Raw genomic sequence first — 17625 nt, 5'->3', positions numbered from 1 at the left:
TCAAAATTTTTTGTCTTGGCAAGAAAATCATCAGTTAGAAAGACTGATCCTCATTACGAATAATGTTTCAAAATTACTTCTTCTTTTCTTTTAAGTGATGTTGAATCAGACTTCAGTCATTGAATTTCTTCTCCTGGGATTGACAGACATACAAGATCCACAGCCTTTTCTTTTTGCAGTTTTCCTCACAATCTACCTTGTGAATGTGGTTGGGAATGGAGCCATCCTGATGATTGTCATCTCTGATCCCAGACTCCATTCACCTATGTATTTCTTCCTGGGAAACATGTCATGTCTAGATATCTGCTACTCCACCGTAACACTGCCAAAGATGCTGGAGAACTTCCTCTCTACACACAAAGAAATATCTTTCATGGGATGCATAAGCCAACTTCATTTCTTCCACTTCCTGGGTAGCACAGAGTCCCTGTTGCTGGCGGTGATGGCATTTGACCGCTTTGTGGCTATCTGCAAACCACTTCATTACACTGTCATCATGAATCCCAGATGGCTATCACCATCTGGGCCATTGGATTTTTCCATGCCCTGCTGCACTCCATAATGACATCTCACTTGAACTTCTGTGGTCCCAACCACATCCATGACTTCTTCTGTGATGTTAAGCCATTGTTGGAGTTGGCCTGTGGGAACACTGAGCTCAACCAGAGGCTGCTCAACACTGTCACAGGGACCCTTGCCATAGGCCCCTTCTTTCTGACCCTTCTCTCCTATTTCTACATTATCACCTACCTCTTCCTCAAGACTCAGTCCTGCAAAATGCTTCACAGAGCACTGTCCACCTGTGCCTCCCACTTCATGGTGTTTATTCTTTTCTATGCTCCTGTTATCTTCACCTACATTCGCCCTACCTCAGGGATCTCTAGGGACCAGGATCGCATCATTGCCATCATGTACAGTGAGGTCACTCCTGTTCTTAATCCACTGATCTATACTTTGAGGAATAAGGAAGTGAAGGGTGCCTTGTTTAGGGTGATCAGAAAGAGACCCTGACCTGAAGGGATCTAGAGAATTCTTCTGAAGCATAAATTACCAGACAATGAGAAAGTTGAGATATATAAGTATACTGCTTCTCTAATTGTTTAGAATGTATACAACAAAGGAAATTGGATAACAGAAAACTACTAAATGGAATAATGTGCTCTAGTTGTATTAAACAATATATTCCTAGGTAACAGGGGGTAAACATTTATATATGGAACACTAACCATGAAACCCTAATGTTGAATTTGTTTTAAAGAATATCATATGATAATATTGATTTACAATATATTATAATGTGTTCTTGTACATAAGCAGGTATAGAAATATGTGTATACTACCTACATTTGGTATATATGAATAATATTTATGTCTGTTTATCTGTATGATCCTTCTTGGCTAACACATTTTTTAGACTTATCAATAAAATTATTATTCTTTTATGTTTTTAGAATTTTAATTTAAAACTATGTTTATTACATTGGAAACAAATATCAATTCACATGTGAGTTATGAAAATTTTTAACAGGTATGTCCTGATTTATTTTGGGGTTTTGTCCTTTTAATAGATAATGATTCAAAATTCAAAATACATAAAAAGGTAATGTGCATGGCCCTCTCATCTCTGCTTTCAGCTGCAGCCATTAATTCAGAGAAGTCCAGAGAAGAGGTGATGGGGGATAAAGAAAAGACAAACAGAGAAAAAGCACATAGAGAAAAAGCTGGGAAGTCCAACTCCACTAGCATTTGACTGACTCAGACCTAGCTCAGCACATTTATTATACAGGTTTCATCAAAAGGTTATTTTTGAGAAAGTTTCAGCAAAGCAGGACTGATGAGACATGAGGGTTATCTTGGTATGTTCAGAATTCTCTATTCCCAGGAGCTGGTGCATGAGCTCAAAGTCCAGAGTTATATAAATCTGTGCTTTTGCACAGTTTACTTGGGCAGGCATCACCATAGCAACTGAGCCATCTTGATCTGCACCTTCACACAGCAAGTTCCCCATGCTAACACAGCCATGAGTCAGTAAGACCATGATTCAAGTCACTGCTCTGCACAATAAGAAGCCCCTCCCTGCCCCCAACCCCATACAGGTAAACCTCATGGGCAACCAACATTAGTGTCTGCTTGTCTCTCCTTGCAGAGTGCCTTTATTCATACACAACAAGTACAAATATTTACTTTTAGAAAGAATGGAACAAAAATATATTGTTATGTGAATAAATCAGTGTACCAAATTAGGTGTATCTTAGAGGTCTTTCCTTATCAGTACATAAAATTTCCCTTTTGTGTTTTAACCTGCCTACTACATGCTACTTCCAGATGTGTCACACTTATTAGGTTGGTCCCCTCAAACTGCATATCTATGCTAATTCAAGTCTTGCTCCAACACATAAACCTGTACATGACATGTGTATAAAATCTATTTGTAGGGTATATATACAAGTCTATTTCATATATGAAAGTCTTTTTAGGATAAATTCTTGGGCATGGAAATGTTAGGTAAAGGGATATAGGTGTTATAATTCTGATTGACATTAACATAGTATCCTCCCCAGATATTATAACAACTTGCACTCCCACCTGCAATAAAAAGACTTTATATTTTAAACTGCACTGAATATGAACAGTGCCAATAGCTTACCTTCTACATGCTTCTTCATAAAATATTCTACTTTTGCAGCTGGAGATGTAACAAATAGTGTTCTAAAGATTCTTCTGAACCATAGAAATCTGCATAATTTTGTTATTGCTATGGGGATTTTCAGGCTATTTGAAACCAAGAAAGAGAGTAACTGAGAGAAAGAAGAAGCTGAGGTTAAGACAATTCTTAGTGACATACACACAATACAAAATGTTTCTCCCCACTGTAACGTAAACACTTAAAACTTTCCACTTCCACACAAAGTGTATTCATGTGAAAAATTAGCCAATTATGCTCTTTATTATTTTAATGCACAAATTCTGCACAAGTGCTAGATTTACCAATGCCATGTCCAAGAGATTTCTAGTAAATAAAGACAGGGCACCCAAAGGTACTCATGTGGTAGAAAAAGAAGAATTTCACATAAAGGACATGCTGAAGAGAGAATGAGCTAGAGAAACACAACTGAAATGTTCCATCTCCTTCATAATAAACTAAATTAAAGAAAGGAGGAAAAATTTTAACTAAATTAATTGATGATTTTATTTTCACATTTCACAATTCAAATGAAAATTGCTTTTTTGGTCCAGTAAGGAAAATAAGTAAAGTAAATGATATTATAGTAAACTGCTTAACATAAGTAAAATGATCAGTAGTTTACCTAAATAGTTATGGCACCTGTTATCTTCAGAGATAATTTAAAAAGTAAAATGACCAAACTGTCAAAAATTACCATGAAGTATTTAAAATGCAACAATCAAAAATAAACTCAAGAATCTGTTTTTAATCTCATTGGTGTGTTATTTTCCCTTCATCCCCTTGTTCATGGAAAAGAAAGATATTCAAAAGTATTCCTATTTTTGTGTTTTGTTTCTCTAATTCTATCTTTGATAGACTGCAGTATAATATAAAGAAAATATGAAGAATTCATCAAAATTTTCTTTGCCTTATTTGGCATCAAATTCATACTAAATGAAAGCAATGAAGTTATAGTTTCTAAGTCTTCCTAAAACAAATAGACAAGACGTATATTTCTCTCCATCTCTAAATACTTAGAAGAGGCTGTTGGCTCTGAAAGGATGTGGGTAACAACATTTACAATTATTTAAAGATACATAAAGGTAAGAGTATGCAAGCTATTTTGAGCTGGTATACTGACTATTCAAAATTTCAACTTTCACTTTGGCAAACTCAATTTGTTTCTGACTTCTCTTTCTCCGAACAAACTTTCTCTATCTCCAAACAAACTCAACCTTCTTCAGTCCTTCAATTCCTGTTTTGCTGAAGATAGAACGTATATGTGGAGAAGGCACCATACGGCCAGAACTGACTTAGACTCGAATTTCTTTAGTTATTAATTAATAACTAGAGAAAGTCCTTGATATTCTGTTTAGCTAGTGCTGCTTTATACTCCAAAATTTAGTGTCTTAGTCAATTACTTAAATAAGTAACATGATTCTTGTGGGTCAAAATTGAAGAGGGAACTGAAAGGAAGGGTTTATTTTTGCTCAATAATGTCTGGAGCCTTTGTTGGGATGACTTAAACATCTAAGAATAGAAAAGACAGAAGCTGCCTAAGTCTATTTCTCTCTATCCTATTCCATGTCATTATCATGAGGTTTTTCAATGGTAAAGACTTTCCTAATGGGAGCCAGTAGCTCAAGGCAAAAGCTACTGGTTGTCTCAAAGACAAAACTTGGTTCAAAGCCAAGAACCAACATTAACATAATGTTCTATTGGTCATATTCTATTGGCCAAAGCAGTCACAGGTAAACCAATTTTACAGGGAGAGAAAAGTCTCTACTTCTCAATTTAAAAAGGATCAAAGAAACTGGGAAATGAAGTTGATCAGATTATACTAGGTATGTGTATGAATCTACCACAATGCATTCCAATTTCATATATAACTATAATGCATCAATTAAAAAATAAATAAGTAACAAGAAGGAAGATCAATAGAGTAGAAAACAGGGATCAGGGGAAGGGAAGAAGGAAGGCAAGGGATATTATTGGGGATTGAAATGGAGAAAACTATGTCATATGCATTTACAAATATGTCAGAATGAACCCCGTTGTTGTGTACAATTGAATAGCTTTTGTGTGGTCACTCAGGCCAAAACATTCAACAAAAAAAACTTAGAAAAGGAAGTTTATTTTGGCTCACTGTTTCAGAGATTCAGAGCATGATAAACCAACTCTGGGCCCAAGGTGAAGTAGATCATCATGGCAGAAGGTCATGGTAAAGAAAAGTACTCAGGGCTTGGCAACCAGGTAGCAGAAAAGAGTGGGGCCACAGGGAAGATGTACCTTCCAGGACACATCCCAAGTGACACCTCCTCCAGTCATAACCCAGCTGCCTACATTTACCATCCAATCAGTCTATTCAAACTAAGATGGACTGATTACGTTATAGCTCTCAAAATATAATAATTTTACCTGTGAACATTCTTACATTAGCAGAAACTTTTGGGGGGATACTTTACATCTAAACTATAGCATTCTGCCCCTAGCCCCTGGAAACCCATTCCCATCTCACAATGCAAAATGAATTTAGTCCATCTCTATGGGCCTCCATAGTCTTATTAGTTTCAGTTTTATCCAAAAGTCCAAATACAAACTCTCATCTGAGACTCAAAGCAAACTCTGTAAAAATCAAAATATACAGTGGCACATAATAAACATTCCAATTCCAAAATGGAGGAAAGGGATATACAAAGAAGAGGTGAAGCCAATGCAAAATGAAATTCCAGCTGGACAACCTGGTCCACTAACTCCAAGTACAGCATTAGGACACACAGAGGCAAAATGTTCTCTCCAAAGGGCTTGGGCAGCCCCACCCCTTTGGCCTTGCCAGTTGCAGGACATAGGGATTTTTTAGCCTGGCTCTTTCCACAACCAGCAGCTTTTCTTGGCAGAGAGACTATGAGATCAGTGCACAAGTGCAGGGCAAACTGAAGAAATTGTGTGGCTCTGCCCTGGCTCCACCTCTAGGCCAGCCTTTAGCAACTATCCCTCCATGAATATTAACATCCCACTCCAACAGGTTGCTGTCTCTCTCTCTGGAAATAGCCTTCATAATCCCTTGAATGGGTTTTCCTTGCTTTACCTGCAAAAGTGGCTCTGTCTTGAGATCACTCCCATTCCCCCTTGAATTTGCATCTACTTTATAAAATAAACTTCTATGTATCTGAAAAAAATATGCTACTGGGATTTTGACAGTAATTTCAATTAATATGTACATCATTTGAGGTAGTATAAAATTTTACTAATATTAATTCTTCTAATTTCTAAGTATGAGTTGTCCTATCAATTGTGTCTTCAACTTGTTTCATCAATATTTTATAGTTTTCAGTATACAGGCTTTGACCTTCTTAGATATACTTATCTCTCAATATTTTATTATTTTTTGCTATTGTAAATAAGACTGCTTTAAAAAATTTTTTACAATAGTTTGCTATTAGTGTATAAAAATGGAAATAATTTTTACAAATCAATTTGTATCCTTCAACTTTAGTGATTTTTTTCATGAATCATAGGAGGTTTTATTGTTTTCTTTTTTGAGTCTTAAGAGTTTTTGACATATACAATCATGTCATATGCAGACAATTTTACTTCTTCCTTTCCAAATCAAATGTCTTATATTTAGTTAAAGCAGTGATACTAGCATACAGACATATAGATCAGTGCAACTGAATAGAGAGTCCAGAAATAAATTCATGTGTATGCAATCAAGTGATTTTTGACAAGAGTACCAAGAACACACAATGGGAAAAGGACAGTCTCTCCAATAAAGGGTGCTCAGAAACTAGTTATTCACATGTAGAAAATGAAATTGGACCATCTCTTACCACATCTACTAAAATCAACTCAAAATGGATTAAAGATTTAAATAATAAGGCCTGAGACTATAAAAGTCCCTCAAGGAAATATATGTGAAAAACCTCTTGACACTGGTCTTAACAATGATTTCTTGAATTTCTTAAAAAAAGACCAGCAATTAAATAAAAAATTGTAAAATGGGATATTTACAAGCTTGTACATAGCAAAGGAAGCAATCAGCAGAGTAAAAAAGCATTCTGTAATCCCATTTCCCCAAAGAAGACATTTGTCCAAAGACATATGAAAAGGTTCTCAACATTAAATACACACACACACACACACACACACACACACAAACACACACACATAATTATGATTATGATTCATTAATTAAAATATAGTAAAGCAGAGCAAGCAGATAGGGGAAGTAATGTGGGAAGGAAAAGAAAGGTACTGGGTATGAGATTGTTACAATTTGAATATGAGATGTCCCTTTAAAAACTCATGTGGCAAAGCCGAAAAGTTCATAGGGGAAATTATTAGATTAGAAAAGCAGTAACCTTTGAAGTAACTCATTAGATGGATTAATAATCTGAATGGATTCAGGATGGCAACTAGCGGGGCATGGCTAGAGGAAGTAGGCCACTGTGGGCAGACCCTTGGGAATTTCTCTCTCTCTCTCTCTCTCTCTCTCTCTCTCTCTCTCTCTCTCTCTCTCTCTCTCTCCCCTTCCCTCTCTCTCTTTTATTCTCATCTGCCATGAGCTAAGTAGCTTTTTCCACGTAATTCAGTCTCACCTGAGGTCCAGAGCAATTTAGTCAAAAAGCCATTGACTGAACCTCTGCAACTGTAGGTTCCAAATAAACTTTTTCTCCTCTAAGTTTTTCTAATCAGGTATTTTGGTCACAGAAATGAAAAACTGACTACCACAGAGATTGAACCAATTATACTATATTCATGTATATATGCCGGGTTGCATTCATGACTAAAACACTCAGGGGGTCATCCAGGGGAACTGGGCTAACTGGGCTGCTTGAAATAACCACACGAGAATAGGCCCAGATGCCCACCAGGGTGGTAGACACATTGCCCTGGTTGGAGGAGGGGCAGAGCTGCCACCCGTGCCAGCAAGGTAGACAGACCTGCAACCGACAGATAAAACAGGCCTAGCAACCTGTGGAGGGGAAAAGCGGCCCCTCTCCCTGCGCCTGCAAGGTAGGCGGACCTGCTACCAACCGGCAGAACAGGCCCAGCGGCCTGCCGGAGTGTTAGGCACATTGCCCCAATTGGAGAAGGGGCAGAGCCGCCACCCGTGCCTGCGAGGGAGACTTTGCAATTATACAACAGCAATATAAATATATAGGGGGAAAATTCAATAACACAACAGTTTCACCAAGCAGAAAGAAACGTGAACAATATGAAAAGACAAGGAAAGAAAGGACCATAAGCAATGCAGGTCAACTCAATGTTAGAAGAGGTAATATCTGCAGCAGATGAAATGTCAGATAAAGAATTCAGGATATACATGCTTCAGATGATCTGGAGTCTCAAGGAAGACTTAGACAGCAAAATCAGACAATGAAAGATCACTTCGACAATGAATTACATAAACAAATCCAAGAAGGAAAAGACAAACTATACAGAAAGATAGAGGTTATAAAACACAAACAAACAGAAATCCTAGAAATGCATGAAGCAGTAAACCAACTTAAAAACTCAACTGAGAATACTACCAGCAGAGTAGAACACTTAGAAGATAGAACATCAGACAATGAGGCAAAGTATTTTAACTTGAAAAGAAGAACATAGACAGCTCAGCAAGACTGTTAAGAAACCATGAGCAGAACATCCAAGAAATATGGGATAACATAAAGAGACCAAACTTAAGAGTCATTGGGATACAGAGATCCAAACCAAAGGAATGAGCAATCTATTCAATGAAATAATACGAGAAAACTTCCCAGACTTGAGGAATGAGACAGAATCCCACATCCTAGAAGCCTACAGGACGCTGAATGTGCAAAATCATAAGAGATCCACACCTAGACACATTATAATGAAGATGCCCAACATACAGAATAAGGAGAGAATTTTAAAAGCTACAAGAGAAAGGAAGCAGATTACATTTAGGGGTAAACCAATCAGAATAACAGCTGATCTTTCAACACAGACTCTGAAAGCTAGAAGATCCTGGAATAATATATTTCAAACACTGAAAGAAAATGGGTTCCAACCAAGAATTGTGTATCCAGTGAAATTAAGCTTCAGGATGGAAGATGAAATTAAAACCTTCCACAATAAACAAAAGTTAAAAGAATTCGCAGCTAGAAAACCATCTCTCCAAAAAATCCTTGGCAAAACATTACAGGAAGAGGAAATGAAAAATAACAATGAAAACCAACAGTAGGAGGTAGTACAGTAAAGGAGGGAAAATAATCAAAGAGGAAAAAACCATGTTTAGTAACATAAATAAACAAATATGACTGGAAGAACAACCCATATCTCAATAATAACCCTAAATGTTAATGGCTTAAACTCACCAATTAAGAGACAGGCTAGGAGAATGGATCACAAAACAAGACCCAACAATTGCTGCCTACAGGAGACGCATTTGATAGGAAAAGACATACATAGACTGAAGGTGAAAGGTTGGGAAAAATCATATCACTCATATGGACTTCGGAAACAAGCAGGAGTGTCCATACTCATATCAAATAAAATAGATTTCAAGCCAAAGTTAATCAAAAGGGATAAAGGGGGACACAACATACTGCTCAAGGGAACCATACACCAACAAGACATAACAATTATAAATATATATGCCCCAAACAATGGTGCAGCTATGTTCATCAAACAAACTCTTCTCAAGTTCAAGAGTCTAATAGACCACCATACAATAATCATGGGAGACTTCAACACACCTCTCTCACCACTGGACAGATCTTCCAAACAAAAGTTGAATAAGGAAACTATAGAACTCAATAACACAATAACCTAGACTTAATTGACATATATAGAATATACCACCCAACATCAAGCACTTACACTTTTTTCTCAGCAGCACATGGATCCTTCTCAAAAATAGATCATATATTATGTCACAGGGCAACTCTTAGACATTATAAAGGAGTAGAGATAATACCATGCATCTTATCTGATCATAATAGAATGAAACTGAAAATCAATGATAAAAGAAGGAAGGAAAAATCATGCATCACTTGGAGAATGAACAATAGGTTACTGAATGATCAATGGGTTATAGAAGACATCAAGGAGGAAATTAAAAAATTCTTAGAGATAAATGAAAACACAGACACAACATATCAGAATCTATGGGACACATTGAAAGCAGATCTAAGAGGAAAATTCATTGCTTGGACTTCATTCCTTAAAAAAAAGAAAAAACCAACAAATAAATGATCTCATACTTCATCTCAAAATCCTAGAAAAAGAAGAGCAAAACAACAGCAAAAGAAGTAGAAGGCAAGAAATAATTAAAATCAGAGCTGAAATTAATGAAATCAAAACAAAAGAAACAATTGAAAAAACTGACAAAACTAAAAGTTGGTTCTTTGAAAAAATAAATAAAATCGACAGACCCTTAGCCATGCTAACGAAGAGAAGAAGAGAGAGAACTCAAATTACTAGCATACGGGATGAAAAAGGCAATATCACAACAGACACTTCAGAAATACAGAAGATAATCAGAAATTATTTTGAATCCTTATACTCCAATAAAATAGAAGATAGTGAAGGCATCGATAAATTTCTTAAGTCATATGATCTGCCCAGATTGAATCAGGAAGATGTAGACAACCTAAACAGACCAATATCAATTGAGGAAATATAAGAAACCATCAAAAGACTACCAACTAACAAAAGCCCAGGACCGGATGGGTATACAGCGGAGTTTTACAAAACCTTTAAAGAGGAACGAATACCAATACTTTTTAAGCTATTTCAGGAAATAGAAAAAGAGGGAGAACTTCCAATTCATTCTACTAGGCCAACATCACCCTGATTCCGAAACCAGACAAAGACACTTCAAAGAAAGAAAACTACAGACCAATATCTCTAATGAACCTAGATGCAAAAATCCTCAATAAAATTCTGGTGAATCGGATACAAAAACATATCAAAAAAATTGTGCACCATGATCAAGTAGGATTCATCCCTGGGATTCAAGGCTGGTTCAATATATGGAAATCAATAAATGTTATTCACCACATCAATAGACTTAAAAATAAGAACCATATGATCATCTTGATAGATACAGAAAAAGCATTCGACAAACTACAACATCCCTTTATGTTCAAAACTCTAGAAAAACTAGGGATAACAGGAACATACCTCAATATTGTAAAAGCAATCTATGCTAATCCTCAGGCTAACATCATTCTGAATGGAGAAAAATTGAAGGCATTCCCTATAAAATCTGGAACAAGACAGGGATGCCCTCTCTCACCACTTCTGTTCAACATAGTTCTGGAAACACTGGCCAGAGCAATTACACAGACAAAAGAAATTAAAGGCATAAAAATAAAAAAAGAAGAACTTAAATTATCACTATTTGCAGATGACATGATTCTATAACTAGCAGACCCAACAGGGTCTACAAAGAAACTATTAGAGCTAATAAATGAATTCAGCAAAGTGGCAAGATATAAAGTCAACATGCATAAATAAAAGGCATTCCTGTATATCAGTGACAAATCCTCTGAAATGGAAATGAGGACAACCACTCCATTCACACTATCCTCAAAAAAATAAAATACTTGGGAATCAACCTAACAAAAGAGGTGAAAGACTTATACAATGAAAACTACAGAACCCTAAAGAGAGAAATAGAAGAAGATCTTAGAAGATGGAAAAATATACCCCTGTTCATGGATAGGCAGAACTAACATCATCAAAATGGTGATATTACCAAAAGTTTTCTATAGGTTTAATGCAATGCCAATCAAAATCCCAATGGCATTTCTTGTAGAAATAGCTAAAGCAATTATGAAATTCATATGGAAAAATAAAAGACCCAGAATAGCAAAAACAACTCTAAGCAGGAAGTGTGAATCAGGTGGTATAGCGATACCAGACCTCAAACTATACTACAGAGCATTAGTAACAAAAACAACATGGTACTGGTACCAAAACAGGCAGGTGTACCAATGGTACAGAATAGAGGACACAGAAACCAATCCACAAAACTACAACTATCTTATATTTGATAAAGGGGCTAAAAGCATGAAATGGAGGAAGGATAGCATCTTCAACAAATGGTGCTGGGAAAACTGGAAATCCATATGCAACAAAATTGAACTGAATCCCTTTCTCTCGCCATGCACAAAAGTTAACTCAAAATGGATCAAGGAGCTTGATATCAAATCAGAGACACGGCGTCTGATACAAGAAAACATTGGTTACAATCTACATACTGTGGGGTCGGGCTCCAAATTCCTCAATAGGACACCCATAGCACAAGAGTTAACATCTAGAATCAACAAATGGGACTTACTCAAACTAAAAAGTTTTTTCTCAGCAAAAGAAACAATAAGAGAGATAAATAGGGAGCCTACATCCTGGGAACAAATCTTTACTCCTCACACTTCAGATAGAGCCCTAATATCCAGAGTATACAAAGAACTAAAAAAATTAGACAATAAGATAACAAATAACCCAATCAACAAATGGGCCAAGGACCTGAACAGACACTTCTCAGAGGAGGACATACAATCAATCAACAAGTACATGAAAAAATGCTCACCATCTCTAGCAGTCAGAGAAATGCAAATCAAAACACCCTAAGATACCATCTCACTCCAATAAGATTGGCAGCCATTATGAAGTCAAACAACAAGAAGTGCTGGCGAGGATGTGGGGAAAAAGGTACACTTGTACATTTCTGGTGGGACTGCAAATTGGTGCAGCCAATTTGGAAAGCAGTATTGAGATTTCTTGGAAAGCTGGGAATAGAACCACCATTTGATCCAGCTATTCCCCTTCTAGGTCTATTCCCTAAAGACCTAAAAAGAGCATGCTACAGGGACACTGCTACATCAATGTTCATAGCAGCACAATTCACAATAGCAAGACTGTGGAACCAACCTAGATGCCCTTCAATAGATGAATGGATAAAAAAAATGTGGCATTTATACACAATGGAGTATTACTCTGCATTAAAAAATGACAAAATCATAGAATTTGCAGGGAAATGGATGGCATTAGAACAGATTTTGCTAAGTGAAGCTAGCCAATCCCTAAAAAACAAATGCTTTCTTTGATATAAGGAGAGTAACTAAGAACAGAGTTGGGAGTAAGAGCATGAGAAGAAGATTAACATTAAACAGGGGTGAGAGGTGGGAGGGAAAAGGAGAGAGAAGGGAAATTGCATGGAAATGGAAGGAGATCCTCAGTTATACAAAATTACATACAAGAGGAAGTGAGGGGAAAGGAGAAAAAACAAGGGGGAGAAATGAATTTCAGTAGATGGGGTAGAGAGAAAAGATGGGAGGGGAGGGGATGGGGGATAGTAGAGGATAGGAAAGGGAGCAGAATACAGCAGACACTAGTATAGCAATATGTAAAACAGTGGATGTGTAACCGATGTGATGCTGCAATCTGTATACGGGGTAAAAATGGAAGTTCATAACCCACTTGAATCAAAGTGTGAAATATGATATGTCAAGAACTATGTAATGTTTTGAACAACCAACAATAAAAATTAAAGAAAAAAAATAGCCACACAAGAGACATAAATATTTTTTTCTTTGGGGTTGCTATGATGGCTCCTCTGACCTTAATGGTATGCAGAAAGAAAGAGAGAGAGAGCCAGCACGTGCTGACCCCCTTTTATTGAGGAGAAGCTATTCAAATGAGACAGTGGGTCAGGTTTCAGGGGACTGAGTCTAACTTCATGATGTCTGCTGTAAGCAGGTTGACTGACATCTAAATAGGCCACACCCAAGGGCACAGTAAGATAAGGGGACACACAAAAGGTGTTTCCAAAACCTAGAACAGTCTATCCCAAACAGGGAAAGGGGTAATATTACAAAGGAACAGGTGAGCATAGCTCCACCCATGGGGCTGTAGGAAGGCACGCCCATGCACAAAACAAAATGAAACAAAATGTCATTAACTTATAGCATAAAAATTAGAAAAGCACAAAACTCAATAGCATAAGTTAGAACATTCCAAGGCTATAACAATAAGGTATTCAAGAATTTTGTCCCTAATAAAGAGTGTGAAACTAAACTATTAACAAAGGAATACATTTTTTAGTTGTAGTTGGACACAATATTTTATTTTAGTTAGTTACTTTTTATGTGATGCTGAGGATGGAACCCAGAGCCTCACACATGCTAGGTGAGCGTTCTACTGCTGAGCCACAACCCCAGCCCTAGGAATACATATTTTTAAATGATGTAATTCTGATCTCAAAACCTAAAATGGGAATATAAAAGTTTAGTTGTTGATGCTATCACCTTGAAATACACTTTTATAATTGTAAGATGTTCTACATAAGCCTCATGGTAACTACAAGACAAATACCTACAGTTGATGCATAAAACAAAAAGAGAAAAAATTCAAAGCATTCCCTACAGAAAACTATCAGATCACAAGTAAAGATAGCAAGAGATGAAGAAAGAAACAAAGGATCTACATAATGCAGAAAACAATTATATACTGCCTACAAGATTCACCTCACTTTTAAGGACACATAAAGACTGAAATCAAAGGAATTAAAACTGGACAATAGGTCCCAGAACTCAGTTGCATAGAGGTAATAAGTTCTAGTGTTCGAACAACCCAGTAAGGTGATTATATTTCACAATATAACTTATTATATATTTTATGAAGAACTAGAAGAGAGGAGCTTGAAGCCTCCAGCGATAAAGAAATGAGGATGGAAATGTTCATTACCCTAATTTGATCAGGTCAAGCTGTATACATATATTGTAATATCATACTGTACCCATAATGTGTATAATTATTAGATGTTGATAAAAATAATAACAAAATAATAAGGACTACATCTACCCTTTCCAATGTTAAGATAAGAAATAGTAAAATGGAAAATTGGGCTCAATATGAGGAAGAACTCCAAATTGTGTTCACCTTTCAATTCCTAGAATCTGAAGTCCAAAAGTTATAGTAAACTCTTAGAACTGAAGCATTCAAACAGAGAATGACAAACTACATAATTGGAAAAATGTATCTAAAATTTTGATATGATGTTGGTTGGCCATGATAATCTTACAATTCCTTCTCATGCTGTGATTCTTTGAGTAAATGGTAATATCTGAATTGGAAGCATGTAAAGGCCAAACAACCTCTGCTTTGTAGTTGTGCCCCAAATTGCCTTGAGTTCCCTATATAAGCATTTACTTTCCAATGAACAAACTGAACAAAGGAGTTAACCTCCTGGTATTGGGTGTTTCTTAATCCAAAGCATAAACCACAATGTTTTGGTCTAACGGACACAAATAAAATGAAATTCCAATTAAATCGGTGTGATTATTTACTCAAATTGACAAAAAAAAAATACTCCATGGGAAAAGATCACACAATTGCAAATTTCAGTCCCAAGACAGTTACAATGGGTCCCAAATACCCAGAGCATTCAGGGACCTTTCTTATAGGACCTTTAGTCCTCCAAAGACATATATAGTTTGGCCTCCAGTGGCCAGAAAAAGAACTGAAACACCTTATTTTTCTATCTATTGTCCAAATACTACTGGATGGGAATGAATTAGGAAGATCTGGACCTTTTGCCAAATGGTAGTTGACACATTGATAGAATTACCCCAGGTTTAGGCAAGAAATTCCTGGATGTGCTAAGGTGAGTTTGCTTGGATTCTCAGAAAGATATTTTAATGAATAATGTGAAGCAAATGAATTACAGATTTTGAGTAGATGAGATAAAGACAGACATTGTCGTTTAGCTTAGAAAAACTAATTAAACACTCCTTTTAAATTGACCAAGCACTGTGTTGCACATTTGTAATTACAACTACCAGAGAGGCTGAGGCAGAAGTATAACAGGTTTACAGCCAGTCTCAGCAACATAGTGAGAACCTGTGTCAAATTTTTTAAAAAATCAAAAGGATTGGAATGTAGCTCAGTGGTTGAATGCTGATGATTCAACACACAGTCCCACACACATGCAAAATAAAATTATCAACTCTAGATTTTTTAAAATAAAAATTATGAATCAATCTGGCATGATGGCACACACTCATAATCCCAACTGCTTGGGTGCCTGAGGCAGGAGGACCACAAATTCAGATCCATCCTCAGCAATTCAAAAAAACCCTAAGCAACCTAGTGAGACCCTGTCTCAAAATAAAAAGTAAAAAAAATTAAAAATGGGCTGTGGATATGACTCAGAGATTAAGCACCTCAGGGTTTAATCTCTAGAACCAAAAAGAAAAAAATAGGAATCAAAGAAAGAAAATTTTAAATCCTTTATATTTCAAAAATTTATTTTCAGAGTATTGTTCCCATCTCAAAATATTTCCTTTAAATTAATCAATTTTGTGTTCAATATTTAATTAAATAATCTCAATAATGAGTATTTAAGGAAATTATTTTCATTAAGAATTATTACATGATGTAACAAAAATTGATAAATCATTTAATGGTCAAGTTGAGGATTCTTGAATTATTTATCTACATAATAATAATTTTAGTGGCATGGGTTGGAGATGTAGCTCAGTAAGAGTACTTCCTTAGCATGCACAAGTCCCTGGGTTTGATCCTCAGCACTTCTCAAAAAAAGAAAAAAAATTAGATGGCATTACAATTATGATTAAACTGTTTTTAATGAGATAAATAATAGTGATAATAATAACTACTTTGGTTTTAAAAGAATGATACAATATATAAACCATCGGTAAATACATAAAAATAAACACAGTAAAAATAATCTAAGGAAATATGGCACATAACAATAGTAATTATTTCCAAGCGGTTTAAAGGTTGATTATCACTTGTCCCAGAGACACAGGGACAACTGAACTTCCTATGCTAAATCCAGAGATATGCCTGAAATAGATTCTGTGAAAACTTTATCAACCTAACTGCATGATTAAGATCACATATGACTGCAATCTCAATAGCTCAGAGAATTGTGGGGTTTGGATCTTTGCTAATTTGACTAGAATAAAAGTTGTACCTCATTGTTACTTTAAACTTATTTAATTAAAAATTAGGGTAGGTAACTTTTCCTGAGAATATTGGTCATTTAATTTCTTTTTCTAAAATGCAGTAGAAAAATTTTGACCTTTCATCACTTAGAATTTTTTCAGATGATTTTATATATTTTATGATAAAGACAATGACTGCATATCATAATTTTTACATAGATGCTATTAATAAATGATGTATCTTTAACATTATTTTTCCAAAGAATGCATGGAGAAAGAAAAAATGTTAAGAATTTGTTTTCTCATATATGAAACAAAATTATGAAATTGCAATTAAAGGATCAGGTAGTACCAGTGGTGATATAAAAACAGATTATCGGGGTTGGGGTTGTGACTCAGTGGTGGAGGGCTTGCCTGGCACATGTGAGGTACTGAGTTTGATCCTCAGCACCACATAAAAATAAATAAAGGCATTTATGTCCATATACAACTAAAAAAAATTTTAAAAAACAGATTATCACACATTGCATGTACAAATTAAAATATACCATACTTCATAAAAATGTACAATTACTGTGTTTCAATGAAAAATAATAAGATTTAAAATTAGGAAGATTACTGGGAAAAAGACAGACACCTCAAAAATGTCTCTAAAAATGTATTTGTGCTGTGCTCATATGAACTGAATGAAACCTTTAGTGTGTATAAAACTTGGGTGCTATATGTTCCATTAGTTAAATTATGCATTTTTCTTCCTTTGATTAGAATGAGTGACACTAAATTATATTATCTATTTTACTAATCCTCCTTATGGCTGAGTCAAAACATTTAAAATTACTCTATGTAATTCTTAGTATGTAAAGCTATTTCATGCTTAAAATGGTGGGCTGATGGTCCAATCTTCATGATTCCATTTTGTCAAGTAAGTACATTAGATTCTTGAATAACAAACATTGTATTTTTAGGATTTTCCATTCTTCCTACAGTCAGTATCATTCTTAGAAATCAAGAAGGAAA

General features: G+C 35.7%; 1 pseudogene; it reads left to right on the top strand.

Moving 5' to 3' along the window:
- The first annotated feature begins 97 nt into the window (after positions 1-97).
- Positions 98-1101, top strand: LOC101960732 (olfactory receptor 12D1-like; annotated as a pseudogene).
- Positions 1102-17625: the final 16524 nt, after the last annotated feature.

Source organism: Ictidomys tridecemlineatus, chromosome 8, assembly GCF_052094955.1.
Source record: "Ictidomys tridecemlineatus isolate mIctTri1 chromosome 8, mIctTri1.hap1, whole genome shotgun sequence".
Taxonomy (NCBI): Eukaryota; Metazoa; Chordata; class Mammalia; order Rodentia; family Sciuridae; genus Ictidomys; species Ictidomys tridecemlineatus.
Note: the sequence above shows the minus strand (reverse complement) of the source record. Positions and strands in the feature narration are given on the sequence as shown.